Source organism: Apium graveolens, chromosome 5 (genome assembly GCF_009905375.1).
Source record: "Apium graveolens cultivar Ventura chromosome 5, ASM990537v1, whole genome shotgun sequence".
NCBI lineage: Eukaryota > Viridiplantae > Streptophyta > Magnoliopsida > Apiales > Apiaceae > Apium > Apium graveolens.
Window position 1 is genome coordinate 147,616,349 of NC_133651.1, and position 24,321 is coordinate 147,640,669.

Genomic DNA, 24,321 nt, shown 5'->3' on the forward strand with positions numbered 1-24,321 from the left:
CAGGTGGTGCTGCTCGCTGCTGCTGTTGCTGCTGCGTAAGATGTAACATCTGCTGCTGCATCAGTCCCAACATCTGGATAATCGCTGGATCTGTACGGCTCTCGGTACTACCCTCTCCTGAATTATTCTTTCTCTTTGGTGCCATTATTCTGGTAAGAAACAAGCAACATATATAATAATCTGTCAAGCATTGTGTCAAATATGTAGCAATTCCTTAGCATATTAAAGTTCGCAAACACTATCTCTTCTCAAAATATCATAAACTTGCTACCATATTAACACAAGCGACATGATTATCACATAATCCTGCTTATTATCTCGAGAATAATAACATAAAGAAAATTTACTCCGAATTATCCAAACCTTTTAAATCCTTGCTCGAAATCTTAACTAAACCAACAAAATAGCAGGGCAATGACACAAGGCCTAAAGCTAAACGCAAAACAGGAAACCTAACAACTTAACTATAACCCAGCCCAATATCCTAAATTTAATCCTATAAAAGCTAAACTACACGCGCCTATCTTATGTGATCTTCCTATGACTCATCTATGACAATCCTACGCCTGTTTCAGTGACCATAACCTGTAGCTCTGATACCAACCTGTGACGCCCTCCAAACCCGGGGTCTAGATTTGGGGGTCACTGGCCACTAAATTATAATAAAATAATCACAGTGGAATAATAAAATAAATACGACCCCTTTACCTGCACTGGATCGATCACAGGTTATAGTATGGAACAGGCACTACTACAAATCAAGTGTTATTACAAACCATAGTCTAATTAGTTTTACAACTTATTCAAATTTTATTGCAAACCTCTAGACTAATTAAGTATCCCAAACTGTCTACCTGGAAACACACCAACTATTTACAAACACATAACCTCTGGTCAGACCTGGAACTTAAGCTTGCCCTGGCCTAGCTGAAAGAATCAAGATAAGAAACAAGTATGAGCGAAAGAAATGCTCAGCAAGTAGTAAATAGCTTATGATTTGGAATAACAACAGTATATCTGATGAACAAAATCAACTACAATAACTGAACAGTATCAAAACTGATATAAATTTGATAATAAACAATAATTGCAATATATTATGTTTTGGGATTGGAATCCTCGAACGACGGTGTGTTGCCGCCGGTGATCAGCCGCGGAGCAACACCGGTATGCCGAAGCATATCCAACTAAACAAAAGGTACCCAAGGCACATATCGGCCTAGCAAGGTGTTATATCCTGTATAACACATAGCTCACACTGGACCGCCGCCACGGCCTCTTACGCAACCATCCAACCCATAAAACCAGTTTCCGTCAAAGGAGTCGAATCAAATGACATCCTTAACCACATAACTCCCCATTTCTCATGGTCCGGAGTTTTCTCAACAACCAATGGCGAAATAACCAGAACAATTAGTTATTCGCTAGTCTCAATTCAAAGCTTCACTGTATAGAGTAAGTTATAGCGAAATGTAAAAATATTTAACTATTCTGAACTTAGAATAGTAGAGAAATTGAAAGGATAAATTTAGAGTCAATAACGCTTGAATGGTATGTGAACATATAACTATTTGCATAATAAGATTCAAAATAAACGTCACTGGAACAATAAGTGAAGTTAGGGTACTTGCCTGGTATGCTCAATAACCTCTTACTTTAACTCTGCTTCTAATTGCTGGCTACTATCTTCGTCTAACACTTGACTGCACTTCTAGCTACTCGATTCTATAAACAAAAGGATTATCTTAAGTGACAGAACTAAACTCAATCGACGTAATTCTACGTCTTGACATCTACCCGACCGTTTATAACTAAGCATGGCATAATAAACTGTAAACAGATAGCATACTTATCACATAACACATAATCATGACCTTTGTTTAACACATAATCACCTATTTCATGTAACACATACGTAAGATCATTACAAGACACGCCTCAGTGCGTTAAGAATGAAAATCAGGTCAATATTAGCATTTATCAATCAAACACCGACTCAAACTGATACACCAATCAAATGACATTGCAATACAATAAAAATTAGGTCTCAAAAGTATTTTTATTGGAAGCGCAATATTTTTCTGAGTCTGTACGCGTTCGTTTCGTATTAAACGGACAAACGGTTGATTTATTATGAATTTTTGAACATTTTTCGAAATAAAACGGGTCTCCGAATCATTTAATAATTAAATAATAAGGCTCGAACACTCGAAAATAATTTTATAAAAATTATCGAGTTTGGAAAATAATTTAAAATAATATTTTAAAGCTCGAAACTATTTTTCAGAATTTTTAAATCAATTTTAAATAATTAAATATAATTAAATAATCAATTAAAAATAATTAATAACTAATTAAATTAATTAATCAATTAATATTTAAATTAATTGAATAATTAAATAATTAATTATCAACTAAAATTAATTAATTAAATAATTTGGATTTATTTTTAAATTAAAAATAAATTTTCAGAATTAAAATAATTTTCAGAATAATTAAACAATGAATTTTTGAATTATTTTTAAAACAACAATTTCAGAAACAAAAACTGATTTGGGAATTAGGATTTTTGGGGATCAAACCCGGGTTTCTGATCGGGTTGGAACCGGGTCGGAGAAGAAGGTCTCGGGTCGATCAAGAATAGGTCGGAGATTCCCCAGAATCCGGCGACCCGCCTGATTCCGGCGAACCTCCGACGAGGCCCCTAGCTGCTTGATTCCATCCCAGTTTTAATTGGTATATATTATGTTCGATTATACGAACTCACAGCAATCCCTGAACTACAGAATCATCGCCTACTGTCTGTTTCCGGCCATAAATCCGGTGAGCTTCGAGCTCATTCCGGCCAAATTCGAATCCAGTCAATTCGTGACGAAAATTAACGAAATAAATCACAAAACAACGCTCTGAATACATAGAATCTATTCATGGAATCATAAACATCTAACAGTCGATATCAAATCCGGAAAATCAAAACATAAAAACATCAAAACCCGAAACTTTGGTTAACCATTTTTAGCAATATAACGTAGCAATTAGTGGCGTGAATCGACTATAAATAAACACGTGAGGCTATAATTATCATCAGTTTGAACCAACAATCACTCAAACAGAAATCCCCAAATTGGTTATAAACCCTAGAAATATGAATTGAAAAATTACTTATCGTTTGATGATTATGATAAGGGATTATGAAAGAACAGATCGAGGGCTTCATTTTGGTTACTAGAACATCGAAATCTGAATTCGGCATCACCTTCAAATTCGAGTTTGATTCACAGAACTCTTCAAGAACACCAAGAACACATATTCAAGAAAATTTTCAGAAAATCAAACCTTAATTTCTATATGATATCGAACTCTATTTTTGAAGTATAATATACCAAATCGACCAGAAAAACATGCTCTACAACATGGAAGCATCAAATCACATCAACAACATCAAGAACAAAAATTCATAATTTAATTATCAAATAATTCGAATATAAATAAATAAATAAGAAAATTACTGTGATTTCTGGGCAGAAACTGATGATTGATTCAGAAAGGAGATTTCGAGAGCTTCGTTTTGATATGCTGCACGCCCGAATCGGAGTTCGATAACGCCTTCGTTCGTGTGTTTGATTCTCGGGAACGTTTCGGTTTTCTCGGGTTTTTCTCTGTATTTACGGTGTTTTAACTGGTTGCAAATGAATAAACGGAATAAACGAAATAAAAAATAGGCTATTTATATTTATGGAATATTGGATCGTTCTGGATCATTTTGGATCATTTTGGATCATTAAATTAGTTGCTTAGCCGCTAAGTAACTGCAATAACGATCCGATTCGATACCAAAATTGGATAATTATCAAAACCGGGCTTTTTATAAAACACCATATACGAACATAACGTAAAAATATCCCGTCTTTCGAGATTACGGGTTTTATTGATTACCGAAATAACTATCGTATCGAAAATATTGCGCCGGGCCGCGCACGGGTCAAACCGTAATCCGGATCGAAAAAGTCAAAACACGGAAAATGTCCGGAATTACCAGATTAGGTTAGGAAGGAGTTTTCGGAAGAGTTTCGGGTTGTAAAAACGCAAAACGGTTGAAGTTTGGAAGATTCCCGGCTTTATAAAATAATTTTATAATTATTCTGAAAATAATTAATAATTCATAAATCATTATAAAATCATATAACACTCCAAAAATTACCAGAAAAATACCACAATTATCTATATTTTATTCTGGACATATAAAAATTCAAATATTCAAATAATGTCACATATAACATTCAGATATCTATTCTACTTTTCAGATAATTCACCAAAAATTTCACATAAAATCACATAAACAATTCCGAATAATAATAATAATATTTGAAAATATATGGGATATTACAGAGTCACCCTCGTCGGGTGGAGGATCAGGTGGCCAATCAACCTCGCCACCAGTGTCTCGAACAAAAGTACCGAAAGCGTGTGTCAAATCTTCAGCAAAATATCGGTGGATGACATGCATGGCCTCAATACGCCTAGTCAATCTTCTATACTGGGCATCACCAACACCAGTCCTATCAACTACCTGTTGCACATGAGAAGAACCCTCTATAGGCACAGGAATATCCGTCTAGCCACTCTCTTCATCATCAATAATATATCCCAACCCCTTATCATGGGGTGTACCTAAGAATGAATAACTCAAGTGATCTGGCATTCGGTTGAGCTCAAGTGTGGGACCTTCTTGAATAAATGGTTCAAAATGCTCCTGAGAAATTTTCAGCTCTGCTAACCCAAGAGAATCGATTGGCAAATCCAATTTCCTCATCCACGGAGGTGCATTCAAATCCTGCAATTGCTCTGCTCCTTCTTCATCTTCAATAACTCATTCCCCTATTAAGGATCTCTCTAAGGTATCTGTCTTTGGCAATTGCTCAAGCTCCGAATTCACGACAATGTCTACCCACTCTACTTTAAAGCACTCCTCTTTAGCTTTGGGCAACTTTATTTCCTTGAACACATTAAAAGTGACCTTTTGATCGTAAACCTTTATCGAAAGCTCTCCTTTTTGCACATCGATCATAGTTCGGCCTGTAGCCAAGAATGGTCTTCCCAAGATGATGGGAATCTTCTTATCTTCCTCGAAATCAAGTATTACAAAGTCAGCAGGGAAGATGAGTTTATCCACTTTGACCAAGACATCCTCCATTATACCTCGTGGATAAGCGATGGAACGGTTAGCTAGTTGCAATGACATGTATGTTGGTTTCGGATCAGGCAGACCAAGCTTCTTGAAGATAGATAAGGACATCAGATTGATGCTAGCTCCTAAATCATATAAACATTTATCGAACGACAAGTTTCCGATGGTGCAAGGAATAGTGAAGCTTCCAGTATCTTTAAGCTTCGGAAGCAACTTCTGTTGCATCACATCATTGTATTCCTCCGTGAGAGCAACGGTCTCTAAGTCATCGAGCTTCACTTTCCGAGAGAGAATACCTTTCATAAACCTCGCATAGCTAGGCATCTGTTCAATAGCTTCAGCGAAAGGTATGTTGATATGAAGTTTCTTGAACACCTCCAAAAACTTCTCAAACTGCTTATCTAGCTTTTTCTCTTACAGCCTCTTAGGAAAAGGAGGTGGAGGATAGATCTGTTTCTCCCCTGTATTACCCTCAGGAGGAGTGTGTTCTACAGTAGTCTTCCTTGGTTCCACCTCTGCTTCCTTCTACACTTCTTCTTCAGCCCCAACTGTATTTTCTGAAACTTGAGATTTTTCAGGCTCTTCGTCTTGTTGAATTAGGGGCTTGCGACCTTTCCAGACCTTAAGGTGATGGCATTCACCTGTTCTTCAACTTCTCTCTTGCCTGGATTTATTTCTGTATCACTAGGAAGCGTTCCTGGTGGTCGATTCAATAAGGCCTTAGCAATTTGCCCTATTTGGTTCTCCAGAGTCTTGATAGAAACAACCTGGCTTTGGCATATAAGAGCCTGGTTTTTGTACATAAGCCGCAACTCCTCCAATTCAGATTTTTCATTCAAAGATAGACATGCACCATGAGTTTATTGTTTTGGTGTAATTTGTTGCTGAAAACCAGGAGGGTTGAATAGCTTATTTCTAAACTGCTGGAATGGCTGTTGCATCACATTATGATTGTTGCTCTAGTTGAAGTTAGGATGATTCCAATTTTCAGGATGATAAGTGTCTGGAACTGGTTGCTGCGATCTCTGAAAGTTGCTCACAAACTGAGCTGAGTCACAAGATATAGCGCATTAATCCATCGCATGTGAACCTGCACATAGCTCACAAACATTGGTTATCTGTTTAACACCATAGTTAGCCAGAGAATCGATCTTCATAGACAACTCCTTTAGTTGAGCAGTGATAGACATAGCTGTATCCACCTCAAGAACTCCTTCTACCTTGCTATGTGGCAATCTCTGGGCTGGATACTGATATTCATTAGCAGCCATCAGTTCAATTAGATTATAAGCTTCCTCATAGCTCTTTGCCCATTATGCTCCGCTTGATGCTGCATCGAGGATGGGTCTGGACTGTGCTCCCAAACCGTTATAGAAGCAATTGATGATCATCCAATCAGGCATTCCATGATAAGGAGACTTCCTAAGCATCTCCTTATAGCGCTCCCAAGCTTCACACAAAGATTCTCCCATTTGTTGCGCAAATTGAGTAAGAGCATTCCTCATTGCAGCTGTCTTCGCCATAGGGAAGAATTTAGTAAGAAACTTCTGAGCAAGATCTTCCCAAGTAGTAATCGAATTAGCTGGTAGAGAGTGTAACCAGCTCTTAGCCTTGTCCCTCAGAGAGAATGGGGACAGTCTCAGCTTAATAGCATCTTTAGAAACACCGTTGAACTTGAAGGTGTCGCAGATCTCAATGAAATCCTTAATGTGCATATTGGGATCTTCAGTTGGAGAACCCCAAACTGGATTGAATTCTACACCCATTAAATTATGCCAGGCTTGATCTCAAAGGTATTAGCTGTGATAGTTGGCCGGACAATGCTAGATTGAATGTCAATGATCTTGGGTTGAGAAAAATCCATCAAGGCTTTCGTTCGTGCTACTGGATCTCCCATTGTACTGAGTACCTGAAACACAAACAAATAAACCGTGAGAGTAAAAGAGTCCAAGTCAGTGAACTTTAACGACCACTGATGATAAGCACATAAACTAAAAATTAACACCGAGTCCCCGGCAGCGGCGCTAAAAACTTGTTAGGGAGAAAAAACGTGCTAAAATTTACGCAAGTATACGCGTTCGCAAGTAGTATAAGATATAAATCGGATTCGTTCCCACAGAAACTGGTTTAGGTAAAGTTCAATTTATGCACCTATGCAACAATGTATGGTTATTGCTCAATGCTAAGACAAATAACAAATTGGGTTTTGATTAAACTAAGAGATTATACTAAATAACATTAACTAGGAGAATTGAGGTTGAATTACTATATATGACAAACATGGGATTCTAACTTCATTAAATACTTCATTCAATAGCCTTTTTATTCTCAACCTTAGCATGCAATGGTGATGACACTAATCAGATAACACGAAACTAGTAAACGCCAACTTTCATTGTACGAATACCCTACTATCAAGCATCCATAAAAGAGATAGAAGTTGAATAGACACCAATTATGCTTAGTCCTTATATGTCTATAAGAATTGAAAACATAAAGGTTTAATGCGCAATTTATCTATCGTGATTACATAGGGCAAGTAAGATGGTTAAAATTACCTACGAATCATGCATAATAAATACATGAACCTATGCTAGCATGGCAAGTTCTAAATCTCTAAATTCACTGTCGCTTCAGAGGAGATTAACACACTATTTTATATGTTAGCTACGCACATAAGACGAATAAGCACAACCAATACTAGGATATCATACAATCACCACACACCAAGATATCGAAATAAATTAATTATTGAAATCCATAAGTAAATATGCTAGAATCCCATGATAACGATTAGCCCATAATCGAACTCATCGTCACCATGGGTTCCAATGAAAGCATGGTATAAACAAGGTCTTAATAAACTTAATAATAATTAAAGTACGAATAAACGAGATCTAGGTTTAACAAGAACGAAAATGAGCATCCAAAGTTATAACTAATTTAAAGAAACACTAGTTGAAAACAAGATCTTCTCTTTCGGAGTTGTTTTGTGCTTCTAGGTCTTCTCGTTGATCTCCCAATCTTGATGAAACCCCTTTTTTTTAGTATATATAAGCCCAGATTGGACCAGGACCCTTAAAATTGTCAAATTCCACTCAAAATAGGCTTTTTCAGCGAAATCAGCGAAGTCAGCCGTGCATCAGCACCCGACCGCTTAGCACCAGCAGGCGGGTGCCTGCTAGCACGCGGTCGCCTGGCACCAGCAGGCGGGCGCGTGCAGCCTTTCTGGAAAATTCTGATGAATCTTATTTTACCTATAACTTTAGTTCTACTCGTCAGAATTAGGCGATTCAACTGCCCACGCGAAGCTAACGAGATTCTCTACAACTTGAAAATGGCCTTGGATTCCAAATCTGATCAATTTTCATCATATTTCCTTTAAAAGCTCCTTTCTTCATTTAACTGATACCTGAAATGCAATAACATAAAAACACATCAAAATACGAATAACTTGAGTCCAAAACACCAATTTAAGCTTGTAATGAAGCATTCCAAGTGGATATAAAATCTACTTATCAGGTGGTGATGGTGATTAATGGAAATTTTAACGAGAAGAGGATTGTTGCCAACATAAATGACTCAGGTATGGACAGATGCATGCTGGTGTCTCTCTCATATCTCTAATCAAGAAGGGAATCTGAGCTAGACATCTTTATCAACAACGTGCTCAAGGTGATTCCAGAGGACACTATCTTGCTCAATGAACTCAAAAAAGGTCAAGTAGCTGCATTTCCAAAAGCTTATCTTCAACCAAGCGAGGAAGTGGCCTACATCAGTCCAACTACTGAAAGGTGCAAATATTTCTAGATCCCAAAGCACTGTGTCATGGGAAATTTAAGGCTGATTATGACATTGGAAACTGATTTGAAGACAAAAAAATCAAGACCTTTGAAGATGAAGAGATGATTAAGAATCTGAGCAGATATTTGAAGAATCCCGAAATTATGTTTCCAAGGGCTCAAATTTATACAAAAGATGACTTGGATGATGATGAGCAGAAGAAAGATGAGCACGAATCTCCTGGCTCAAATCCAAGTCAAACTAGCAAAACAATTGGTAGCAAGGTGGATGACAAGAAGAAGGATGACAAGAAGAAGGGAAAAGAAGATAAGAAAGGGGAAGATGATGGAAAGAAGAAAAAGAAGGATAGAGAAGGAAGAGATAAAAAGAAACAGATTGTCCAAGAAACTTAAGTATCAAAAACTCTACCAACTCAAACCCCTAAACTTATCCAAACATACACTCAATTAATCCACACCCAAAAGCCCAAGTACCTATACAAGCCAACTGCTAATTCCATACTTAAGACCTATCACATCTAGCCAAGTCTCCTTAAAGAAAATATCAAAACCACCATCATTCAAACCTCCAACCAAAACTCACTTCAAAACTGTAGGAAGAAAACCAAAAAAAATTCAGGCTGGGGTTGGTGCTATTTGGAACTGCTTCAATCAAGATAACTTTCCGCCAATTTCTAAGAGCGTAACAGATGATGATTATCACCAACAACTAAATGAGGAGATGGTCAAAGTTTGGGTTGTTTCTCTGGGAGAAGTCATAATCTACTACAAGGATGACACCTTCATTTTGCTAAATAGAGAAGTAATAGAGACATTTTCAACTGCAGAATTGAAGAGAGTGATCAGGTTGATAAATGCTAGGGATTCAAGTATAAGGATGAGGAAGGCAGTATTGGCTGAAAGGTTGAGAGAAAGGGATATTAGGCATGCAAGGGAAAAAGTTGAAAGGGAGTAAAGAGAGAAGAAATATGTTGAAGAAATTGAGATGTTTAAAAGAAGATCTAATGAACTGAAAACAAGGGGGTTGAGAAGGGTTTCCAAAGATGGACATTTTCTGAATATCAAGGCTGACGGAGTTTCAAAATTCAGGATTTATCTACTCAACGGTTACTCATTAGATGAATGGCTCAAACTTGTGAAAGCTCTAAAGGGAAAAAGATTATTGAAGAACTTGAAATATTAGTCAAACTTAAGGACCTCATTAGAAAAGAACCTGGTTATGAGAAATTTACCTAAGCTTTGTAACTTTGTAATGATGTAACTGCAAGTTGTATAAAAATTGCATTTTGTCAATCTACCAATTTTATTGTATTTGATTTTAGCTTGGGGTTAGTCTTGTTATCAGGCATAAATTTGTGATAAGTAATCTTCTCACAAATTGGGGGAGATTGTTGTACAAGACATGTCTGTATATAACAAGACTAAATCATATTGACAACCCTGAGGTTAAGTTATAAGATAATCTATATTTGTATTTTGTAATTGTATTCATTGAGTCTATAATAATAATTAGTAGATTAGACTGGAGATTTTTTCTTTGAACAACCTTTCAAGATAAGGAATAAACTATGGAAGAAGATCAAATCTTGATCATGCCTCAGAGCGAAGTGTAACAGCTTGGATTTGAATAATAATGTTCTATGAAAAATGTTCTAAGTCAAGATATCGACAAGTCACATGTCAAGGGATATAGAGAATTCTATCAAGAAGTCTAAAATGACTTGTAAAGAAGTCACAAGAGATATCGACATGTCATTTCTCCATGTAGAAATCTCAGAGATATCGACAAGTCAAATTCCTTATGTAGAGATCTCGGAGATATCGACAAGTCAAATTCCTTATGTAGAGATCTTAGAGATATAGACAAGTCATTTCTCCATGTAGAGATCTTAGAGATATCAACAAGTTAAAATCTTCATATAGAGAATTAGAGATCTCGACAAGTCAAATATACATGTAGAGAACTCAAGATATCGATAAGTTATTTTACTTATCGATATGTCATTTCTCTACATTAAAAAAGAGATCTCAACAAACTATCTCAAATTTAGAATACAGACAAGTTCAAGATTCAAGATTATCGTCAACAACAATTCATTCACTGAACTGGAAAGACTACAAAAGCAGCTTGAAAAATACAAGATCAAGGGCCAGGATTCACTGGACAAGGGATGGTCACGAACCTACACAGATTTTCTAACACCAGAAAAGGAAATAGATCAAGGTTGCTTTAGAAAATGGTTTAGTACATTTTAGTGCAAGTTTTGTAAACCCGTGCTGCTAATCTATAAAGCATGCACGGGTCCTTAGTTTAGATATAACAAACAGATGTAGAAAAATCTTGTATTCACTCTCAAGATTGTAGCTGAGTTCTTATCTAAGAACACAGATTTGTAGCAAGACAAACTTATATAATATAATTAATGAGTTTTTGGATATTATGTTTGGTGTGTTTACTGTTAAACATTATATTTCTACAGTTCTTAACTGCTTTGTTCATCCACAATCCAAACCATTTTAAAAGTCAAGTAAAGTCCAAGAAACACATTCACCCCCCCCCCCGTGTTACATTTCATTACACTCAATATCTACACACAGAAGCATGCCAGCCTCTAAGAAAAACATTCGATAGTTCTAGTTGTACATGCTAAATTCAAATTTTAATCAGAATGCAGAATCTATGTCAAATTCAATATGATAAACTTATAAAATTCTTATGAACTCATATGTTGGTTAGAAATTTGGATTATTGTTACTCATGTAAGAAGGTGTTTACCAAACTAGAGAAAATAAGAAATCACAGCGGAAGGAAACACAAAAAGATCTGTTGTGCAAGACATGCCTGTACTATAACAAGACTTAGTCAAATTGACAACCCTAAGTAAGTTGTATTGTAATCTTATTTTACATTTTGTATTGTAACATTTAAAGTCGGTAAAAATGATCAAGAGCATACTGGAGTCTTATTCTGTAAACAGTATCAAGCCTAAGAATTATATCTGAAAGAAGATCAAGAAAATTATGCCTCAGAAGAATTATGAAGAAGCTTGGAGTTGAATAAATTTGTTTTGTGAAAAATGCTCTAAGTTAAGATCTCTACAAGTCACATATTTAGTGTTATAGAGAAGTCATTCGAGAACTCCAGAATGACTTATAGAGAAGTTAGGAAAGCTATTAGAGAACTCAGAGATATCGACAAGGCAAATTGAAGATATGAAGATTGGAGATATCGACAAGTCATTTCTTCATTAGAGAACTCAGAGTTATCGACAAGTCAAATATCATTAGAGAACTCAGAGTTATCGACAAGTTAAATATCATTAGAGAACTCTGAGTTATCGACAAGTCAAATATCATTAGAGAACTCTGAGATATCGACAAGTCAAATATCACTAGAGAACTCTGAGTTATCGATAAGTAAATTAGTCACTGAAGAACTCAGAGAAGTCTATAAGCCAAAGTGAAGACATGAAGCAAAGAGATCTCAACAAGCTAAATTCTCTTAAAGAGAACTCAGAGACCTCTACAAGTCAAATTAACCATAGAGTAATGAGAGATCTCGAGAAGCCAATATACTTATCGAGATGTCAAGTTCTCAATATACCAAACTGGAGATCTTGAGGTAAAACTCAAAGTACAAAGTGCAGACCAGTTCAGTATCCAATATTAACAATCAACAAACAATCCAACCAGCTGGATTGACAAGTCTACAAAAGCAGTTTGAAGAGTGTGCAAGATCAAGGGTGAAGATTAACTGACAAAGGAAGATCAAAGTTAACACAGTATGTAAAGATATGCTAAGACAATTTACTAAAGTGAATAACATCTCTTATTATACACTATGTAAACCAGTAGTTAACTATCATATAAAGTTAACACTGGTCCTTTGTTAGTTATAACAAATTTAGATTAGAAAAATCTTGCATTCTCTCAAGGAAGAAGCTAAGCTCTTTATCAACAAAGAGCCTAGAAATTTTGTAGCAAAACATTCTTAATTTTAATATTAAATTAAGTGAGTTTTGAAAGATCTGTGTTTATCATTGTTGCATGTTTAATTTCAGCACTAATACATTTTACTACAAGATTTGATTTACTTTGTTCACAGCCATAAACACTTCAACAAAAGCATAAAAACATAAAAAGACATTCACCCCCCTCTGTGTGTAATTCATTACCTAACAAGTGGTATTGGATTAAAATCTGAAAGTGAACAGATTCAAGATCTTGGAAGAATGAATACACAAAAAATTAGTAGCATCAAAATCCCTACTTTTGATAAAACTAACTACACTATATGGAAGAAGAAAATGTTGTTGTTTATCAGGATGGCCAATCCACTCTACATTCAGATTCTCAAAAATGGGCCATTCACTCATATGATTAGAGTTGAGGAATCTATAGATGGTGATATGGTCATTCCAGCTCATTATGCTCTAAAAGACCCTTTTGAGTACACTGAGCCTGAGAAAGAAAAAGTTTCCCTAGATAGTGGCTTGCAGCTAATATTGACAGAGTCACTTGACAATGTAATGTACAATAACATTATCAACTGTGACACTGTTAAGCAGATCTGGGAAAAGATTGAAATACTATGTGAAGAAACTGAGGAAGTTAGATCTAATTAAAGAAGGATACTGATTTCATAGTATGAGGGTTTCGTGGCTAAGCCAAAGGAAAGTATCACTGATGTGTTTGAAAGGTTCAATAAGCTGATAAATGACTTACAGCTACATGACAAATATTATGAAGCTGAAGAGGTAAATTTGAAGTTTTTGCTCATACTCCCTGATCATCTGGAACAAAAAAATTATACAATCAGAGAAGGGAGAGATCTAAGCAGGATGACACTGGAAGTTATTTACGGAATCTTAAAAACATATGAATTAGAAATGATTCAATGGAAATCATTAAGAGCTGGTCAAGGGCATGTTATGGATGGTTCAAGTGCTCTAATTGTCAATGAAGCCCAGACCTCTAATAATGAGCCAAGATCCCAGATTCCAATTGCCTCAACAAGTGAGCACATAAACAATGACTCTGTGAAAAATGTGAGAAATGTGGCTCTGTGAATCACCTAACTCACCTTTGTAAAAAGGTTGTTAGCAAGCCATCTAAAGGAGCATGCAAATACAATGAAGCATATGCAAATGATCCCTACTCATTCTGTGACAAGTTTGATTGCATCCCTTGCAACTTGAAAGTGATGAAAAGTTGCCACAAGCTAAGAGTAGACCTCAAAGAAACAAAAATTGGGTCTATAACAGATAGGGAAAATGTACAACAGTCAATGAATTCTATTTTATCTGAAACAACTCATTCTACTTCTGCTAAATCAGTTAATAAGAAGAAAGTGCCCAACACTGTTTGGGTTGCTAAACACACTTAAAACTCATTGTGTGCAGGGCAAAATGAAGAAGGTCATATGGATCATAGACAATGGATGTTCTAGACATATGACAGGTGATAAGGCCCTGCTATCATAATTTAAGGAAAAGGATGGCCCTTTGGTGACCTTTGGAGACAATAACAAATAATTCACAATGGGATATGGCAAGTGTTAGGTCACACAACACTGTAGAAGGGGGTTGAATATAATGTAGAATACAATCAAATCGATTTAAAGCACAAGTAACAGAAAACATATGTATTCGATATAACAAACTCTGTTACAATGGAACTGTTCTCTCTCAGTGATGAACAAATATCACGAAAGCTGCTAGGTTACAATATATGATCTTCTCGATGAGCGTAACTCTTATAGAGTAAACCTATGTCTGTGTTTATATAGACACACAGTTACAAGATAACTTCTAGTTGGTATCTCTGGTGCTGGTCCAAATGGTAATGGTGGAGGTGGTGGCGATGGAGGAAGAGCTATTACTGGTGCTGCTACTGGGTCTGACTCAGTCCACTCTGACGAAGAAGCCATCTAATAATATACCAAAGAAAAGAAAAGGTCACTAAATAATTCTAAGATTTATATTCCCCTATTCTAATCTGACCTAAATCCTAACACTATTCTTCCTAATCTAACTATCCCTATCTTATGTGATCTCTCTATCCTATCTTAATCCTAATGTCCTTGTTCTCAGGGACCAAACCTACAGCTCTGATGCCAAACTGTCACGCCCTCCAGACCCGGGGTATAAGTCTAGGGGTTACGAGCTAATCACCAAACCTGTACAAGCTTATTAATAAATAATAAAGAAATGAAACTAAACCCCTTAACAACTACCATGACCTTTTTAGGTTGAAGTATGAAAACAAGAACCACTAACTACTTTTATTACAAACCAACATTCAAAATCTCACAAACTTTCTTTATTACAAACCATTGTCTAACTCATTTTAAACTAAGTTCAGCTTTTATTCAAACACACATACTATCTATCAACACTCCATCTGCTCGGGCAACTCAAAGCTTTCTTCCTGGATTGGGATCAACACCTTGGGTATAAGAGGATCCCGAGGCTTGACCCACTTCTTTACCACTCGTGTTCTGACGGGTTTCTTATTCCTTCTTAACTGAAATAATAAGGTGAATAACAACAAAAAGGGGTGAGCCAAAATTGCTCAACAAGTCTACAAAATATACACAATGTTAAAGCAATATAACTGAATCTGTATCCCAGGTATATCTGCAAAGATATAACCTCATAAGAATCAAAAGAAGGCCATTGCTGGCGAATACAAACGAACTACACTGGACTCAAGTTCACAGCTATACCCTGCTGATCAACCAGGATACAGTGCAGATCTATATCTCACTATATAGATCCCGTCGGGCACCCAGGCACTACGGCCCATCTCAAGGATCCGGTTATGTCCCGGTCCTTAGGATTAAGTAACCTTAATCCCCAAAAGTAATGTTATCCAGTCCCTGGAATAGCAACCGGAACAATCGGTATACTTTGATATATTCTAATCACTAGAATATATTAATAATTGTGAGTAATAATTGGAATATGAATAATAAATTCAAATGAAAAGAATAATTTAAGAATCGAACTGAGATATGAATAAAGGAATTAAAGTAATGCAAATGTAATAAGAATCTGAAGAGAATATCACTATTCTGGAAAATAGAATAGAGGAGAAACTTGCCTTCTGTGCGACTTACTGTAATTAAATCACTTCCGTCTATTCCCTACTTGACCTGCCTTGTTGGCTTAGTTTCTGTTAGCAAAATAGATTGATTAAGTCATTTTGTACTTCAGTTGCACCTTAAATCGACTTCATTTTATTCCTACTATTTACCCATACGTTTATAACCAACTCGAATATTACATATAAACAAGTAAGACTCGATTAAGCACATAATACACATAAGCACGTAATCACATAATCTTTTTTATAGTTAAAATAATTTTTAGAATCAAAATCGATTCGCTGATTACTCCGTTGATCACCTTCTGCTTCATTTTCCATTTTTCCGGAATTTTTTGAACTCGTCTCGGCACGCATTCGACTGATAATCAAGCAATCAATAAAATCAACTAATTTCGAGATCAAATTAGGTCTTCATATTATTTTTAGTGAAAAGAATTCATTGTTCTGAGTCAACAGACTTTCGTTTAGCTCAATTCGGACTAACGTTTGAATTATTATCAATTAAACACTGATAATTCAACTTATTATTCAATATAAATAATTATTAATAATTTTTAAATTCCAAAATAATTTTTAAATAATTATTTAAGAAAAATCAAAGCCAAAAATAATATTTTTATAATTTTTGGAGTTAAAATGAAGAAGTTATGATTTATCAAAAATTATGTGACTAATTATCGAAATAATTAATCACTTTTTAAATATTTAATAAATAAATAACTAATAAATAATTAATAGATAATTATTTACTAATTTAAATTAATTAATCCCTAATTATTAGGATTAATCACAATTTATTCCAAATATTTACAACTCATCGTTACTTATTTGATTAGATCGATTATTTACAAATAATCAATCGATTTAATTAACTGATACGCTATTTATCGAATAACTACGAATTACTCGAATTATAAACCAACTCAACGATTAAACACTCGTATAAATACGAGCTACGCACTATTCTCGAATACTACCGAACTAATATATTATTATTGGAATTTAAACGATTCGTTAATCAATTAATTATCGGTATTTAATTATACGATACGAATAATTATTGCTGTATTCTTCGAATAATTATCGCTCGAATAATAATTCTCATTATCGAATCACTACTCGTATAGATACGAGTTACTCAAAATATTTACTAATTATCGGATCATTAATCGTATTATTTAATCATTTTTAATCCTTATATATTAATTAATTACCTAATTATTAATTAATTACCTAATTATTACTTAATTAGATAACTAATAAATAAGTACATAAATAATTAATAGATAAATAAATCTGAATTTATAATTTAATAAAATAATTTAAAAATTAATAATATTATTTTTCAGAATTCAAAACTAATTTTTATCTAATTATTAGAATTATTAAAACTAATTTCTAATTTTCAGAAAATAAAATAAATATATAGAAATCCAGAAACATGAAACTGAGTTCAGGATTTGGGTTTTTAGGATCAAACCCGGGTCATTTCCCGGGTCGAAACCGGGCCGACCTCGGGTCGAACATGAACACCACCGCCGGTGGGATTTTCCGACGGGATCGATTCTCCCCCAAAAACACTTTGTTCCCTTTCCTTCCTTCACGATTCCCCTTCGTTCCTACCGCCTCCTTCCCGTCACTGCAGCAGAAACTCAGGCAAACCCTCCCCCTCTCCAACTCCGGCGATCGAAGCCGTCGTCGAGGCGGTGGCCGGAGCTAGGGGCTTCATTTTCGAAGCGAGTCTCCACAAAACACACCCAAAACTCCTTCCAGTCAATCAACAATAGTCCCCGACGCACCCCCTTCTTTCCCCGACGTCGCAGCAACCGGAAACGATGATGGGGCCGGCGGTTTTCCGGCGAGTATAAAACTGAAGCAAAAACCATCGACATCGGCATGAATCGACTTGAAATCAAACGATCTACAACTCTATGCCACTCAAATTCATCACAGTAACCTCTAACAAAAGTACCCAATTCGAAATTAAACCCGAAAATCACAAAATCAAAATCAGTTAATCTACAGATATAATCGACAGCAAAATCATAAAATATAAGTAATAAGCTTTGCAACGAGTACTCACATGCTCGATTTGGTGAACAAAATCACGATCAAACTTAGCGTTAATTCGAGGAACTTCAAGAACCCTAATCCCCCTTTCTGAATTTTCAGCTTAATTTCTGATTTTTTTTATAATTAATTAATAATTAATTACTGAAAAATCAACTATTTATACTATGTAAAATAATACCCCTAAAAAAAATTAAGGGTCTAATTACAATCCTAATAAAAATATTTGGCCCCAATTTTTATAATTTTTGGGTATTAATATTGAATTTTTAAATATCCAATAAATACAAAATTAATGCTAAAAATTCCCAAAAATTGTGAATATTACAAAAATGCAAATAAAAATGATATATGATAATTTCATGATCATATAAAAATAAAAATGTGATTTTTGTGGGGTTTTTGGTACCCGAAGGGGCCTGGAAAAGTCGTTTTTCGCGAAAAAGGTCAATTTGTAAAACATCTAGGGGTTCAGAATAGCGATATGGTATAGGGCATTTTTGGCAAAATAGGGCCAATGATTTTGTTTGAAATAAGGGCTTTTAAAACATGGTTTTGAGCTGTACGGGTTTTGATATAAGATATCTAACTTATAATAAAACAATCAATAAATATCCAAAACACGTTTGGATCAAAACAGATATCACGTAACACATAGCAGTTATGGTTTAATGCCTCAACACATTTAATCACATATAAATGACATATTAATACATATCTTTTATTAATAATATGATATAATACAACGTAAATTTCCCGGTCGTTACAAATACAGTGTAAAATACAATCAAATCGAACTTTTAATATTTCAAGTAACAGAAAACAAACTTTATTGAAACAATAAACTCTGTTACAGTATGAAGTGTTACCTCTCAGTGATGAACAAAAATCACGAGAGCTGCTAGGGTTACAATGAATAATCTCTTCGAATATGATAACACTTTTAGTGTAAACCCTATGTCTGTGTTTATATACTACACAGTTACAAGATAATCGCTAATTGATATGGAATATAATTCTGCTTCCTAAATTATATCAATCAGATATCTTTTCTTCCAAGTATTCTATTCTTCATAGAATTCCTTCTTCATGCATATCTCTTCTTATGTTTATCTTGATCTTCTTTCCTTTAATCAGCTACTGTCCTTATCTGAACATCCTTCAGCACTTAAGTTCTGATATCCATCTTCTGATGATTATCTCCTGATAATATAAGTACTGATATCCTTAAGTCCTGACTTCCAGTAAGTACTGATTTATCCTGTTAAAGTAAGATCTGAAAACTAAACATAAATCATATTAGCCATGACATTATCAAATATATCTAACAATCTCCCCCAACTTGTAAATTAGCATAATATACAAGTTTAACAGATATTTGATGATGTCAAAAACATTAAGTACAAATGCATGAGAATTAGACTAGATAACTATAACTTACAGTCCTTAAAGCTTTACCAATATTTAACTTCTGATAACAGCTTCAGTCTGTACAAATATCAGAATTTAATCAGTTGTAGATCTTGACTTGGCTTCATCTTCTGATCTCTCTAATGTCAGGAGTTGTTCTGAGATAGTTCTTCAACAAACATCTCTCAGCATATCTAAGTTCATCAATCATCCTCCTTTTAGCATCTTTAAGCTCTGCATTATCTTCACCAATTTGAAAGATTACAACCCTGAGATCATTAATCTTTGCTTTTCTTATATCCTGATCCAGTCTGATCAAATAAGCTTTATCAGACTCAAGATTGAATTCCACAGCCCTGTAACCCAGAAAGGTAGTTATAATTTTAGCAGTGTTGGGCTTCATTTCAACTATATCACCCTTGTGATCTTTGTACTTTGGAACATATGTGCTGTCAGACTTAACAGAATAAAGTCTTTTCTGTCTCTGAATCTGATCCTTCAAATAGTTTACAGCACTTCCTGTCAATCTGTCATCCACTTGAAGTAAGAATAGTACATGCTCCAATTCTTTAAAATACTTCAATGGAATGGCATTTTGCCTTATATGATAAACCCTACCATCTGTCATGAAGTACAACAAGATGTATTCTTTCAAGTAGGTATGGTAAACCATTTGTACAGATTCCAGTTGATTCAATCTCTCAGGAGTTGCTCCAATACCCGGTTCACTCAAGGAAGTTGGATTATTGGTAGTGTTCAGTATTCTTCTTTCATCTGCACTTCCCAATCCAGTTTTATCTCTTGCTTCCTTTCCAGTAACTACTCTTGCTTCAAAACCACTTGCAACAGTCTTCAAAGGTTGAGTCTGTTTTGCTTTAGTGAATCCTGGTAGGAGTGTCTTTGGACTGTCTTCTGATATCAAGTTAACTTGAGCTATGTCAAAGGTTACTTGCTTCTTTGGAATATCAGAACTTACTGTCTCTTGACTCTGAACAACTTGAGCCATGTCAGAGGTTGTTTTAAGAACTTTTCTTGAAGTCAGAGCAAGATCATCCTTTTCATCAGTGATTTCTTCATTCTCAGGAGGCACATAAACCTTGATAGGTTCACCAACCTTTTCTTTACCCTTGGATTTTGGATGTAATAACCCCAATTTTTGGGAAATTTTTGAAACCCTTATGAATAGTGTTTTTGCTGAATGAGAAAACTTTTCATGCCACACTATGTAGGGGTTCTGATATGGATATTCTGAGATTTTATTAGTACTTTATATGGGATATAAGTGTATGTAAAGATCGTCAGAATCCAAATCCGAACACTTTGATTTTTCCCGGAAATACACTAGATACGGAAAGATTTGAGAAAAAGGTAACAGGATAAAAAGGATTTAAATTAAAGGATTATAGGAGAGGATCATAAAAGGAATATAATATATTGAGAAAGGTTAAGGGAACCTAAGTAATAAGATCCCGGGTATGATCCTTCAAACGATAAACAAAAACGAAAGTTAAGCGAACCGTATAACAGATCAGCGGTCATTAGGCAAACAATTAGGAAGTTAATCAAAGGGATTAGAGAGGATGATGTCACCCAACCAATGAGAAGAGGACAAGGAGGGGAGGATGACATCATGAGGATGACACAAGCATGACATGGGAAGGAAGGAGATGTGGTGGCTTTTTAACCACACAAAATCAAGGGCAACTAGGTAATTTACTAAAACAAACACAAAAATCAAACCAACCAAGCCAAGCAAATCATTTTTCATCAAAATCAAAAAGAAACCAAGGCATTGTTCTTCATGCTCTCGGCCAAAACAGAACCAGAACACTAAAACTGCTGTATCTCCTTCATTTCTCACTCAAATATTGTGTTCTATAGCTCATTGGAAAGGTATTGAGATGGCCTACAACTCTTGTTCACAAGTCTTGTCCAAATAATCATGTTAAGACCCTCATGTTTACAGTTCTTTAAATCGGACTTTTAGAAACTTCAAAGCCTAACTTTGTGTTCTTGATTTCTTTGGAAAGATCAAGCTTGTAGGAGGCTCCCTAAGGCTTCCTAGCAACTGAACACCTCCCAAGGAAGGTATAAAATTCAAACCCTAACCTTTAATTTATTTGTTAGTAAGTTTAATGGTTGGTGTTGTGAAATGAGAAGCATGGATTGTGATTATTAGTAGTTTGGTTTGATTTGGAAGTGTTTTTGGTAATTGAAGCTTGATTATAGTTCATAGGTCGTGATTGTGGTTGTTTGAGTTGAAAACCTTGGAGATTATGGACTGATGTGGTATGGTTTAGGTGAAGTTTTGTTGTATTGATGGTTATGAGTTGGTTGGTGGTTAATTGGAGTAGTTTAAACATTGGTAATCGCGTAAACATAGCCGTCGTAACGTCCGATTTTCTTTGGACTGTTTTTGTGCATAATATTAGGACCCGAGAACCCCCTGATAGATTATGACCACTGCCATGTTTAGATAGCTCATGTTACGAGCTTCGTTTTGATATGTAGTTCGTTCGATTCCGATGCACGGTTTAGGAGAAACGACCGTTTCAAGTAACGGCGTTTCGCGAACGAAACTTTTCCCCTCGCCTTACTTTGAAACATAGGTTAAAGACCAAAAAGGGTTAATTAATGCATGAAACATTTATGGTAAGTGTGTTAGGCAGTTGGTAAGACACGCGCGAAGGAATCGCCTTAAAACTCGTAAAGGTTAAATTATTAAAAATGGTGGAGCCGAGGGTACTCGAGTGACTTAAGAGAACCAGTAAGCGCAAAACGAGCGTTAGAGTCTGAGTTGGTTGGAGTATAGATTTACAAGTGACTTTGGTTTAATTCCAACTTACTTGTTGTTTATAGGTTACCAGACTCGTCCCGAGCCATTCGTAACCCCCAGTCGCTCAGGCAAGTTTTCTACCCGATATACTGTTGTTGTGATGTAAATATATGTATATGCATTATCTTGTGATAGCGCATGATTGTTATTAGCAAATTTTGCGATATATTGGAGCATGCTGATATGGTATATATGTATGTCTGTTTCGTAATCTGGTTATCTATCTGTTGATTTCAATGCTTATAGTTGCATAATACCTATGCTAGAAATAAGCAAGTAGTTGCGTATACCCTTAGTATAGGGGATAAAAGGTGAACATATTTCTAAACCGGGAGTCGATGTTCCCGAGTATATTATATATATATATTTATATATATATATATGGATATAGTTTTTAAAACTATGGATCGAATAAGGTTTATTCGATACCTTTATTTTACTTAATTGAATATTAATTTGAGTATTCATTCGAGGGCTTATGACTCAGTTTATTTTATTATTTGAATATTATTTGAATATTCATTCGAGGGCTTATGACTCAGTTTATATTATTATTGAATATTACTTGGATATTCATTTGAGGATGTATGACTCCTTTATTTTATGAATATTATTTATAGTATTCATTCGAGGTATTATGACTCCGCTTATTACTTAATAATATTCTTTATTGTATTAAAGAATAAGGTGTCGATAATCAAACTTACTTTTGATTATTCAAATAAAGATATTACTTTCGTATAAGTATATCTTTGATTATTTGCTATTCATTTCAAGTATAAGTTTTAATACTTTTACTTCAATTATTTTATAAAGATTATTCTTTATGGGAATATTATTTAAATAATAATATTCAGACATTTTCTAAATATTCTGGGGACTGATTTACTTCATTAAATCAGCTTCACTCCAAACATTCTTAAAAATGTTTTGCGAGTCTTCAAAATGATTTTTTTAAAAGTTAGAGCGGATCCCAAAACTCATTTTTTTTAAGATCCTCCTTTCGAAGGGGATTTAAATACTCGCTCAAAACCTGAGGGATCCGGCTCTGTGGTGTGTTTTATATTCGCAACAAGGTTGCTGTTTTGATAAATGAATTGATTACTTACCCAACACTCGGGAAGTAAAATTCTTGGAACAAGTTAATCCATTAACAGGCATCGCCTGGTAAATATCGGTGAGTTCTCCTTTCCAACTAGATACGACTTCTTGGTGGAGCCGTATCAACAAGTTTCTACTTGGGGAAAGGAGGAACGAGCTTTACGTTTCAGAGTCATGGATTTCATCTGAACTAGGAGTGGCGTAAGTGGTCGAGTGGCGCCGGCCCAGCCTTATTATATTGGCCCAAATGGCCTGGAAGTTCCGCTAAGGCGGTCCATTCCTTAGGAGTTCAGTGTTCGGTTGACAAGTAAATCCGACAGGTTCTCCTCTACATGTAGAAAATGGTGGGGTTGTACTACTACGACTGATCATCGTAAGTGGTCTTCCTGGCGCGGCAAACTCCCGTAATGAGTTCATCATCCAATTGGATAATTTCTGCAACACTACCCAGAGCACTTCGATAGAAAGGCTATGGTTGGGCGATTGTTGAGTGTTGGCAGGGTCAAGTTTTCAAAATGATGTTTACATCAAATGAAGTATCTCGTAACTTAATTTTATTTTGATAATATTTTAAAGATTTAATCTATTCAAATCTTGCCTTATAGTCTCATCTATGTGATGAACTTTTGAAGCTAATTATAACTTGAACGGTGGTAGTTCAAGTAGTATTTGGGAAAGATATAAGTATATTGGGGTATCTTGTAAATTCATCTTTTAAACTTATATCTAATTAATAATTGTCTTATGAATGACAAAGATTTTCAGAAAAACGTTGAGACAAGGTTAGATATATGAGATCATCT

At 35.1% G+C, this 24,321-nt stretch overlaps 1 non-coding gene across 1 annotated transcript; it reads left to right on the forward strand.

The window, feature by feature from the left end:
• The first annotated feature begins 6,589 nt into the window (after window positions 1-6,589).
• LOC141662336 (small nucleolar RNA R71) lies at window positions 6,590-6,696 on the forward strand. The gene has a single exon (XR_012550457.1). It is a non-coding gene; the product is annotated as a small nucleolar RNA R71 (small nucleolar RNA).
• Window positions 6,697-24,321: the final 17,625 nt, after the last annotated feature.